This window comes from Canis aureus, chromosome 2, assembly GCF_053574225.1.
Source record: "Canis aureus isolate CA01 chromosome 2, VMU_Caureus_v.1.0, whole genome shotgun sequence".
Classification (NCBI taxonomy): domain Eukaryota; kingdom Metazoa; phylum Chordata; class Mammalia; order Carnivora; family Canidae; genus Canis; species Canis aureus.
In genome coordinates, this window is record NC_135612.1 from 23,435,743 (window position 1) to 23,447,482 (window position 11,740).

Consider the following 11,740-nt stretch of genomic DNA (forward strand, 5'->3'; position numbering starts at 1 on the left):
ACTTGGAATATACAGGTTCTTGTTTAAGGTCAAAAGCAATAACTGCATTCATCAGTTGAATACTGTATCTAGAAGAGTTATGCAGATTTTCTAGTCTTTCTTTGTCCTACTAACTCTCAAAAGTATTTAATATCCTTTTCAGGGCATTAATTATTCATAAATATAATATTAATTTATAAACATGATTTCTCTTTGATAAATTTAGTTTCTCCTTGATATATTCTATTCTAGACCTTGGTGGCAGTAAGTATCTTATTTACACTTTGTATGTAATTGTGTCTTACCTGTCATTCCAATGCCTCTTTTCAAAGAGTCTCTTTTCACTGTCACTATTGCCTGGACAATAAGCCAAAACACAACTTCACAGGTTGGCCACAACAAACTGTATTCAGATGTGTAAGAAGTGGGCCAATCTGATAATCTCAGTTAAACGTTTGAAAATAAGACTCAGGAACAGTCACTAGGAGATAAATAGGTAGATAGATACATACATACAAATATACATATAAGTAGATATGAATAGTCCACACATACATATATACATACATACAGGATAGGTAGATATGAATGATCCCATGATCTGCCATCTGCAAGCTGGAGACCGGAAGAGCCAGGAGTATAATTCAGTTCAAGCCTGAAGATGCAGGGGAGCTGATGGTATAAATCCCAGTCCAAAGGCAGAAGAAGATCAATGTCCCAACTCAAATAGGCAAGAAGGGAACCAGTCCTCCTTTTTTGTCTGCTTTGTGTTCTATCTAGGTCCTCAACAGTTTACATGATGCTAACTTGCATTGGAGAGAGCCATCCATTTATTGAGTCATCTGATTCAAATGCTAATCTTATCTGGAAACATCTAGGCATGCCTAGAAATAATATTTAATCTAGGCATTCTGTGGTCCAGAGAGTTGACACATAAAATGAACCATGATACAGAGAGAAACTATGGGCACAGAGAAGCAGAAAATAGAGCAAATATTCTCTCCCCTATATTCTCTTACTACATATAATTTGTTTGGTAAAATTTCATATCTGGTTGAAAAAATACATTTTAGGTATTTATCTTCATGGGTCCTAACAAACAAATCACCAAGAATAGAGTTTTCTGATGACATTTTAATGATGATCTAAGTTAGTACATGATTTGGCTAAGCACATCCAGAGAGATCTTATTGTTGGGCCTCAACAAACCATTCTAATAGGAAGTGCCTTAGGGGAAGTCTGGGTGGCTCAGCGGTTGAACATCTGCCTTTGGCTCAGGGCCTGATCCGGGTCCCGGGATCGAGTCCCACATCGGGCTCCCTATGGGGAGACTGCTTCTCCCTTTGCCTATGTCTCTTCCTCTCTCTCTCTCTATGTCTCTCATGAATAAATAAATATAATCTTAAAAAAAGGAAGTGTTTTATTATGGTTCATTTAATTTTGTTGTATATGCTCACACAGAGGGTATGAATTCACTAGTAGAGATCCTTTGAAAGAGATCTTACAAAGACTTTGCAAAGAGAAAGGATAATCTAAACATTTAGACCCCTGACTCTTCAATAGGTGTACCTAGTTATAGACCTAAGAGAAAGGACAATTCCTGGGGTTTTTCTCTATGTAGCTGATATGTAAGAAAGTCCAAATAAAAGGGAATCCAGTTTCCAATAAATTATACACAAGACCAGAAAGAACACTGCACTTAGGACCAGCATATCAGTCTATACTTCTGTAATTACTGGTCCAATGACCTGGGAAAATGCACTTAACTTCTCCATGGTGTCAGAGAACATCTACTTCACAGGGCTGTTGCTGAATATTAAGTGTAGTTATTTAAATAAAGTTTTTTCAAATTATAGGTTTGAGGAAGTATCATTTTTTCCATTTTTGTAGATTTTCATGGGCAAGTTCTTTTTAATGACCAGATATACATACCTGTATTTGTGTAATTATTAATATATGCTCAGTTACCCACTTTATCTTGGTTTATATCCTAACACTGCATAATAACTGTATGTATCTAATTCAGTTTATTTCCCCAGGAATGAAAAAGTGCAAACATTCTGATTGCTTCCTATCCAAAATGGCAGAGTTTACTCCTGCTGCTGAGAATTTACTGGGCTGGTAGTGGATAACTAAAGTGATCCTGACCCTCAAATAGAGACTTTTTATATTTTATAATCTCTAAATTACCAAATAAGTAGCTGAAAAATATTGTTAGTACTAATTATCTAACTTAATCTCTACAATTGAAATTATTAACTAGAGAATAGAAATTATTGCAATATGTATTTTAAAAGACTCCAGTTCATTACTGAAAATAGCATATTTATAAATGTGTGAGTTTGCTTATGTAAACATACAGCCTTTAGATTTAGAAGTTTGGGAGCACAAAATGGTAATGCCACACATGATTATAGACATATGTGTATATATACACACACATATACTCATGCATCTATTTGTATATACATAAAAATTTACATAATATATACCATTGAAATAAATACATAGCTTATTGATCAAGTACCATCATAATATTGAAATATTGCTCAAATGAAACTAGATTTCACCTCATTAATGAAATAGCAAATTAAATTAAATATCAAATGTAACACCAAGGGAAAAAAGTGCATTGATATACAAGAATGTGAATAGTTTTTAACCATTTGAACAATTTAGACATTGTTTTCAGTATGCTAAAAGATTACTCTTTGATAAATTTGGTTCTCCATAGTCACTGTAGCAGGGAAGCACATACCTTAAGAACAGTAGTGACGTAACTCCAAGGGACTTTAGGATTATCTGATTTACCACTGAATGTAGATATCTTGTCTTAAAGAAAAATTTTTGCTGAATAGAACTCCTGCTGAAGTCTGTAAATAATAAGCAAAGCTGGTGAACGGAAATAATAAAAGTTTTGGAGAGAAGTATCAGAAATTGAAATAATGTTGTAGAATAATTTTTGAAGCAATAGAGTTTTGCTACTTCTGTGATCTACCAATAAACAATACAATGCCATACATTAAATTATAGTGCTATAGTTCCTCTGTTACATTTTCAATTTATTTAAAAACAGACAAATGGCAGAAGTAAGATCATAAAGCACCCTCCCCCACATACACAGGTTACAGCTACATATACTATTCCTTTGCTTTCAACTTATTCCTATCACAGGGTTGTTCTACACATAGAAATTCCTCAGCATAGCCTCAGTGAAACCTAGCCTCGATGAGACATTCCATAGTTCACCAGAGCTTTTTATCCAGGCAGTATTTTCTTTAAGACTTCTGAAATACTGCCAATTGTTAAATCATTTTTATAGAAATTGCAGACTGAACATATACTACAAGTTTCTGAAAGTCTCATAAAAAATTAAAGTCAATTAGTAACCTGAGTAATTGTGCACTGACCTTTAGAATACAATAAACCTGTATTTGGCTTGCCCATAAAGAATGGAATAATACTTCCTAAAAGTCTGTGCCCAGTTGCAGTGTGGATGAAGTACCTGTGGTAGTTATGATAAAAAACAAAAATAGGAACTGGGAAAAGATTCAGTTTTTCTGGAAGGGAAATGCTAATGATGTGCCACATGTTGACAATATGGTCATGTGTCAAAGGAGGGGATTATGTTAGAGTAGTAAGAAAACTTTTCAGGTAAATGTTGCACAATTCAGGTGTACCTAGAGTTGGAAGGAAAACAAATAAATCTTGGAATCCTAAATGTACCACACGCAGAAATTAATGGTAGTCTCAGAATATTATGTGCATTAGTTTTCTCTTGCTGCTATAACAAATTAACACAAACCTAGTGGCTTAAAACAACACAAACTTATTATCTTACATTCGGGAAGCCAGAAATCTGACAAGGTGTAGGCAGGGCTGCATTCTTTCTGGAAGCTCCTTGCTTTTTCCAGCTTCTGGAGACAGCCCACATTCCTGGGTTTGTGGCCTCTTCCTCCATCTTTAAGACCAGCAGGATATCTTCTCTTCTCTCCAACCTCTGCTTCCATCTTCACATCTTCTTATCTGACTCTGTCTTTCCAACTTCCCTCTTATAAGAACCCATAATTATGTCGGCCTCACCTGCAAAACCCAGGATAATCTTACATCACAAGATCCTTAATTGAATCGCACTAATAACATCATGTGAAGTAACATATTCACAAGTTCCTAGGATTAGGACACGAGCATTTTGGAGGGGCCGTTATTCAGCCACCATACCATATATAAAAAAATAATTTGAATTTAACTAAGAGAAAGACTTCCCCTTACTTTCCATCATACCTTTCCTATGAGTGATTCTAAGTTTTCAGATTTGATATTAAAGCCTGCGCAAGTCTGGGGTCTTCAAATGGGCTACAAGTCAGCCTATTTAATTTCTTTCACTTAATGAAGGGACTCTGAACAAAAACCCTTTGTTTCTATTTAAAGTTGTGTTATCTTCACATCAAGAACATGTGATTTATTTACCACTAAAGGAAAACAATTTCAACTTTCAAACTCAATTTTCTTCAGATCCATATTATGCAAATACAAGCTGAGGCTTTCTTGCACATCTGGCTTCTGCTGCCATTAGTAGTTTTCTTTTCTTCTCCCTTAACTATTGTATACAAAACTCAACTCCCTCATCCAGTTTTCACAGGAATTCCACTCAAATATTTCAACATTTGGCTTGTAATTGAGAGGACCCATCACCCACCTCGAGGCCTAAAATATCCATTATCTCTCAAATTCTTTCCTTTTTATTCTCTTCTCCATGCCTCACCATGCACCTCCCAGGAGCAATACGAACCTCTTCCCTGGTTTTGTGCACAGCAGTTTTGAGGCTATTTTTCTATCAAATCTAGCAAAGGTCATCAAAGTTGTTGGGTTTTTTTTTTATTCCAAACAATTAGCCTTGTTCAATAAACTTCTTGCCATGACATTTCACACAATATGTGCAATTTATTTAGTAATAAAAAAGCAGATGAAAAAAACCGTAAATACTACCTGTTTATTCAATTTGTAGACTGTGAATGTAATACGAACAGTAGTATATGCTAGCAGGATTGTTATTGTTCATGACCCAGAGCATCTCAAAGATAATTCAAGGCCCTGGTAATTTTGCTGAGTGATTAGGAGAGGGATTTTGAAATTATTTGTTACTAGAGAGCTCCACAGGTGGGGACTGCAGCTATGAACTATATTGGAAGAAATGGAACATCATTTAATATTTTCTACACTGTTAACTACTTCACTTTTAATCACAACAAAGATATTGAAGAATCCTTTAAGGTTTTCAGAAATGAGTTAAGAATCTTCTTTGGCCTAAATCCTGGTAATTTAGCCAAAATTACTGAAATGATCAGTGAAAATAAATACTGTTTTTTTAACTTTCAAAAAGTATATTACAGTCATTTTACATGATAAATATTAAATGTTTGTTAAAAATGCCTTAGAAAATGGGTGTCTCTCTAATACAAGAAATGTCTTTATTTTCTTCCTTTCATTTAATTTTATTATCCAATATCTGAACTATAGGATATCAACAAAACTAATATGAAATAGTTGGTTTCACTTTTCCAGAAATAAGTAATGAAACACTTCCATAATTTTGAAGTATCTGAGTTATAGATTTACGTTGACAGGTACGATGATTGGCTTTACAAAGACTGGGTCTCCCTTGGCTTCCTTTATTATAACATTGTAAAATGCTAAAACATTACCCTACCCCCCCACTCTTTGCAGCTGGGATGACCACAGAGCCAGTTTTAAAAGGAAAATTGCTTGGTGGAGCTCCCAGAAATCACTTTAAAGGTGGATGGAATCAGCAGGACACTTCCCCCATACACACTCATTATTTACGTTTCCCACTTCCTATTGCCTGGATTAGAGATCTCATCCCTTGAAAGTGGAGTGGCCAGGTTTTCACCATAAAAATTAAAGTCACATGCCAAAGATAGCAGAATAAGAAAAGGAAAAGACCTGGATCCTAAGAACTTAATCTGCTGTACAAAAACTGAATTTTCTGTATCTGTCTTCTTTTTTGTATAAGTGAATCTATTACTGAGTTAAGTTGATGGTTTAAATTTTATTTTGTTTTCATTAGAATGAAAATCTTACTGGTTTTAATGTATTCTTTTGGGCATTCTGCCCAAATTCCATATGTGTGTGCACATGTGTTCATATACCTATGTGTTTACATCAATACATATTATTACCAGACAAAAGTTATACAAAGGTTTTTGCACTTATGGCATTTTTGTGATAACTTTCTAAAAAAGAAAGTCAGAAGCAAAGCTATACGTACAGTCATAAAAAGAAATATATCCACTCAAATTAAAGTTACTTGTAAAGCCAATATCCCTGAATGTTTTTCTCATGCTCACTTCTGTGGGCTATGAGCTACTGCATCTGAAATCCTAGCGATAAAATGAAATCTAAAACACTGCCCTGAACAAAGGTAATTGTTTTATGAGCATGGCCTACATTTCCAACTTTGAGTTCAATCCCCACAGGACATGCAGAATTATGAATTGAGTTCGGCAAAATTTAGTAAACGATTTTATTTTCATTTCATCTGCACTTGTATATAGAACTAAACTTAGAGTCTCATAGTCACTTACATTTATTCAGACCATTTAGTAAGAAATGTCTAGAAAGTACACTTTATGATTCAGCTGTAGCAATTACTGAGGCAATTGGCTTTTGAATCTTTAGGGAGTGTTCTGCATTTGAACCCAAACAGCATTCTGGAATAAAATGCCTTATATTACAAGGTATTTTAAGATCCTCAGGTATTCCTATTTCTTGAAGAACTTCTTTATGTCTAAAAAACTCAAAAAGAACATTTCACTCTACCATATTAAATTTTACTAGTTCCAGAGTCACTACTTCATTACGGGGGATCCTTCTACTGGAGAACTGGGATCTGGCTCCAGAAGCAACTTTCTTAAACTTTACACCCTAACGGTTGTGTCTTGCGAAAATTGCTTTCCACCTTCCACAGGAATTCACACATTTTACCATGGCTATATTTCATAGGGTCCATGCTCTACTTTTTCAATGATTCAATAAAAAAAAAACAGTTTCAGTCCTTTAGAGAAATATTGAACTCTTCCTCCCTCAAATTTCTCCATCCAATTTGAAGTTTTACAAAAGAGGGTGCCTTCTGTAACTTTCTCTTTGATATGACCTATTCTTCACAGCTGTTCGGATGCTAAGACAGGCTTGTCAAGCTATGTCTTACCCACTCATATCATTTGTGGCAACAGAGAAGTGCACATTAAAATAAATTAAAGTATGATAGCCATAGTAATTTGAAAACTTTCTCCTAACATGCTTTTTAAGGTTTAGGCTTTGGCATTTTATAATAATATAGTGTTCTTTCAGATATGCTGTCAATTTTTGCTGCTCTCCTGCTTTCATCTTATCTGCAAATTAAATTATTGACAGGTTTTGTGTAAAGTTCCTTGAAATATTTCATATTTTGAAATTGTTGGCAGTGATTATGCTGAGGCCACAGAAAGCAAATGCAAAGACTTTGGAATTCAGAGACCCTTATTTATCATTCGGGAAGTCAAGATCCATGTTTGCTTCTAATTTTTTATGGTTTGGAGGAATATAACTGTGCATGTTGGTAGTTTTAAAATCACCTAATGGTTCCAAATATGCCTTCTTATTTTTTCAGAAATAAAGCTACCTGGGTTATTCTCTTATGATTTTTGGATGATCACGTTTTTGAGACTTACAATAATAGTGTCAACAATGCTAAATTAAAATTACATAAACTAGATGTAGGCGCAACTAAAAATAGTCATTTAGGCATATATATTTTTGAAATGTTTAAGTTCATCACCGCTACAAAGATACACACATACACAAATGCGCTTACACATATACATATGTGTGCACATTTATATATGTGTGTGTACAAATACACAACCACAATCATACATATTAAATTTATTTTACTTGAAATGATATGCAAGTGCAGAAGTATAAGGTACTCTACAAGACAAAGAAGCCTGCGTATCTTGCAGCAGTTCCTGATCCATAGAACAGGTAATCCATCTGTTCATCTCCCCTACCCATGTTGACTTTCAATGAAGTTACATTGACTCTTAAAATATATGCTGGAAATTTAAATCCTCGACTAATTTAAACCACCATCTCACACATATTGTGTAAAAACACATCACACTCTATCAGGCAGTATAATATGGTGGCTTCAAGCAGATTCTAGAAAGAAGCCCCCTGAGTTTGAAATTCCTGGTTGTTGTTTACTGATTGTATGACATTGGACAAGCTACTCCAGTTCATCTATCTCAGGGTCCTCATATGTAGAAGAGAAACACAATATACTCCTCCTTTAAGTAATCTGGATGCTGTGCTCGTTACTTCCATCCACAACCTGTTAGCCAGAGTTCAATCACTTGGGCACAGCTTACCACAAGCCTTATCTAGGAAACATGTTTTTTATCCTGAGTCATGTGTGCCTATCTAAAAATCAGGAGTCACTGATATTAGGTGATCATCATCAGTCTATTCTCTATACTAGACTATGAAATGATTTTTTTAAACTATTAATCACATCTTTCAGAACATTGTAATAGTTCCCTTTCAGCTGAGGTAAAAGCCAGAACCCATCAGAAATCATTCTATTTGATATCAAGATTTAATATTTGAGCTGATAAAATTTTGAAAGTGGGTCTTTGGGGAAAAAGTTATGTGTATACATACATAGGTTATTATAAAGTTTTCTATTATAAGGGACACTTAAAACAATTTACAAATAATAATAAAATATGCAATGTTCTTTATGAAGAATTCTACACATAACTTCAAATCAAATTGTTTCTTTCTAAGTCTACTGTTTAATAATTTTATTACTAACAGTAGTGTCTCAAAATCATAAGTGTTTAATTACTATTTGACACAGCAGAGTAGCCACCAACATCATTGATAGGCAAGTATAATTCTGACATTAATGCTGGTTGATATTTTTGCTATGTTCAAAGTAAGATAAAAGTGAAACAATGAAGACATGTCCTTGTTGGAAATTCTCTCATTAGGCATTCGCAACAGTGACTTCTTTTGTACCTTAGGGGACAGTTTTTAAGTACTAGAAGAAAATGATCTCAGTTTTTCTTGTTATTCACAATGAAACAACTGCAGACAGCATCATTTTAAATTTTATCTTCATTACTATATTTTTCTATCATTTTTTAAAAAACAAAGGACAATAATCAATAAATTAATCACTGATTTATAGCATTTGACAATTTCTGTGTTGGAGACACTACCAACAATGGCCATTTCATGACTCCATATGACATCTCTGAATGTTTGAGAAGAGCTATGCAGTAACCCACCATTATACTGTTTTCACCACACTGATACAATAGATGTGAAAAACTCCAAGGGCATATATATTTAGAATGTAGCTAAATAATTAGGAAATGATGAGTTTTAAATATTTCATGTTCTTTTAATATAATTTATTAAGTATAAGAATATGTAATTGAAATTTTAAACTAGGAATGTAGAGGCAATCACAAATTTCTGAGTCATCCCACTCCCATTTTGCAGTTGAGGTTGGTTGTTCTTTATATAAAGAAAAGGGATGGAAATTCTTATTTTTAGAATCCATTACTGGAAAATATGCAAAATAAACTTTTAATTTCTAAAAAATGCCCCTCAAGAATGATATGGTATCCATGCTTTAGTCATCTCTGTAACATGTCCTTGCCAGGTGAAATTGCTTTTCAATATCCAACATCCATTAAATTTGATAAGTAGTTTAATGATCATTTTACACTTCCCAGCATCAAACAAATATAGTGTAGAGAAAGTAAGCAAACATGAGTGGCTGAAAGTTTAAGATCTATTTCTCAAAACAAGATCATTTTTAAAGATCAAACTCACAGATGAACTTGTATTCATTTTTAAAGGATGATCTTTCTCATGTTAGCTTTAATGGCCTATAAGTCTTTTAAGTTTGAATGAGGCTTTCTTCTTTTGTGTTTTAGCCTTAAGCAGAGTCTCAACGTTTTTCACTCTTCTGCTTCATAAACTCCAGCAGATTGGATTATAAATACTGACCTAGTGGGATCTTCTGGCAAATGCTGAAGTCTCTACCCACTTTTGGATTTCTGACTCTTTCTTTCCAAAAACTTCAAACCTACTCTTGCTCTTTCATGCCATAGGCTGCGGGCAAAGTATCCCAGCAGCCACTAACACTCATACTTTCTTTCTGTCCTTTCCCCAGTGGTGCAGATCAAATACAGGGGTTATGCAAATGTCATGATTAATCATAAAACACAGAGCCTTGATAGAAATGTAGATACTTCCATTGCAAGAATATTCTGAACTTAGAAAAGACCCAGTCACTGCAATTTTGCAGGATATTCTTTTGGTGATATAGAACTTATTTTATTTTAACAGGAGTTGTTGGAATTGATGGGAACTAGAACTTAGTGAATCAGTGAGATCAGAGCTAGTATGCTAGATTGAATGAAGAGTTTTGACATTTATTCTCTCTGACTGAGACAATTTTTGAGATCATAGAAAGTTATGAATACCTTCTACCTCAATTGTTTCATTCATTAAAAAAAATTGGAACTAGATGTTCTAGATAATTTCTTCCACTGTGTAATTTTACTGAAGTATATTTAGGTTAATATAAAAATAGGTAGGGGTACAAGTGGAAATAACTGGAAGTTTCCTGCCTTCCAAAGAGTGCACTACCTCAGTCCGGTCTTAATGTTAAATAAGTGAATCTAATGCAATTGTGCTATGGTGACATTTTTGTAACCAGAGAAATCCCTTAGAAAATTTTGAGCAAGCAAAATTTGTTTTTGTAATGTTCTTCATGTTCTTTTCAATGGTTTCCTTCCCAGATGACACTATACTTTTGTTGCATTTTAAAAGTCTTGCACTCAGCTAATAATTAGTCATTCTAATGTTGTAGCCAGAAACTGACTTCTCTGAATAACTTACATATATGTACCATATAAGTATTAATAAGGTAAGTGTTAGTAAATTTTTAAATATAGAATGATTACCATTTGCAGATAAGAAATCTCAATATCAGAAACATTAGGAGAATACACATGCTTATACAGCTTCTGAAGGTCAAAACTGGAATTGAACTCAAGGTTTTACGACTGCAGTTGGTATTTCTCTTTCTTCTATAGCCTGCTGACTCCAGATTCAAAGTGCCTTTGATGGCTTTGATCCAGAGCAGGATGGATCCACGAACAGTATTATGGATGCATGGTCTATACAATGCTAAGTGGGAAGTAAGCTCCAGTGAGTTTTATGATGATGTTTGAGAAAATACAACTGGTAATTACAACTGCTCTAAGAATTACTGGGGAAAAAAAGATAAAACAGACTGAAAGTATAGCATGTAAGTTGAGAAATACAAGCATCCATCCCCTTTTAATGGGGCTGACAAACTAGTGTCAACCACAAATAAAACATAAAAAAACCGTCTAGTTTACTGATATAACTTATATAGTTATATATAATATATATAATATATATAATTCCCCAGAAATCCTTGTCCCTTGAGTCATATAATAAAGGTTAGAAAGAAATAGAAAAAAATGACTATTGAAAATTCTAAATGTAAAAAAATGAATACATTTAGCCCTGATTTCAATGTACTCTAATAATGGGAAGGGAAACCATCATTATGTTAAACTTACTTTCAACTCTTTCTACACCTGATAATTTAGGGGGAAATTTGTGTGTGTGTGTGTGTGTGTGTGTGTGT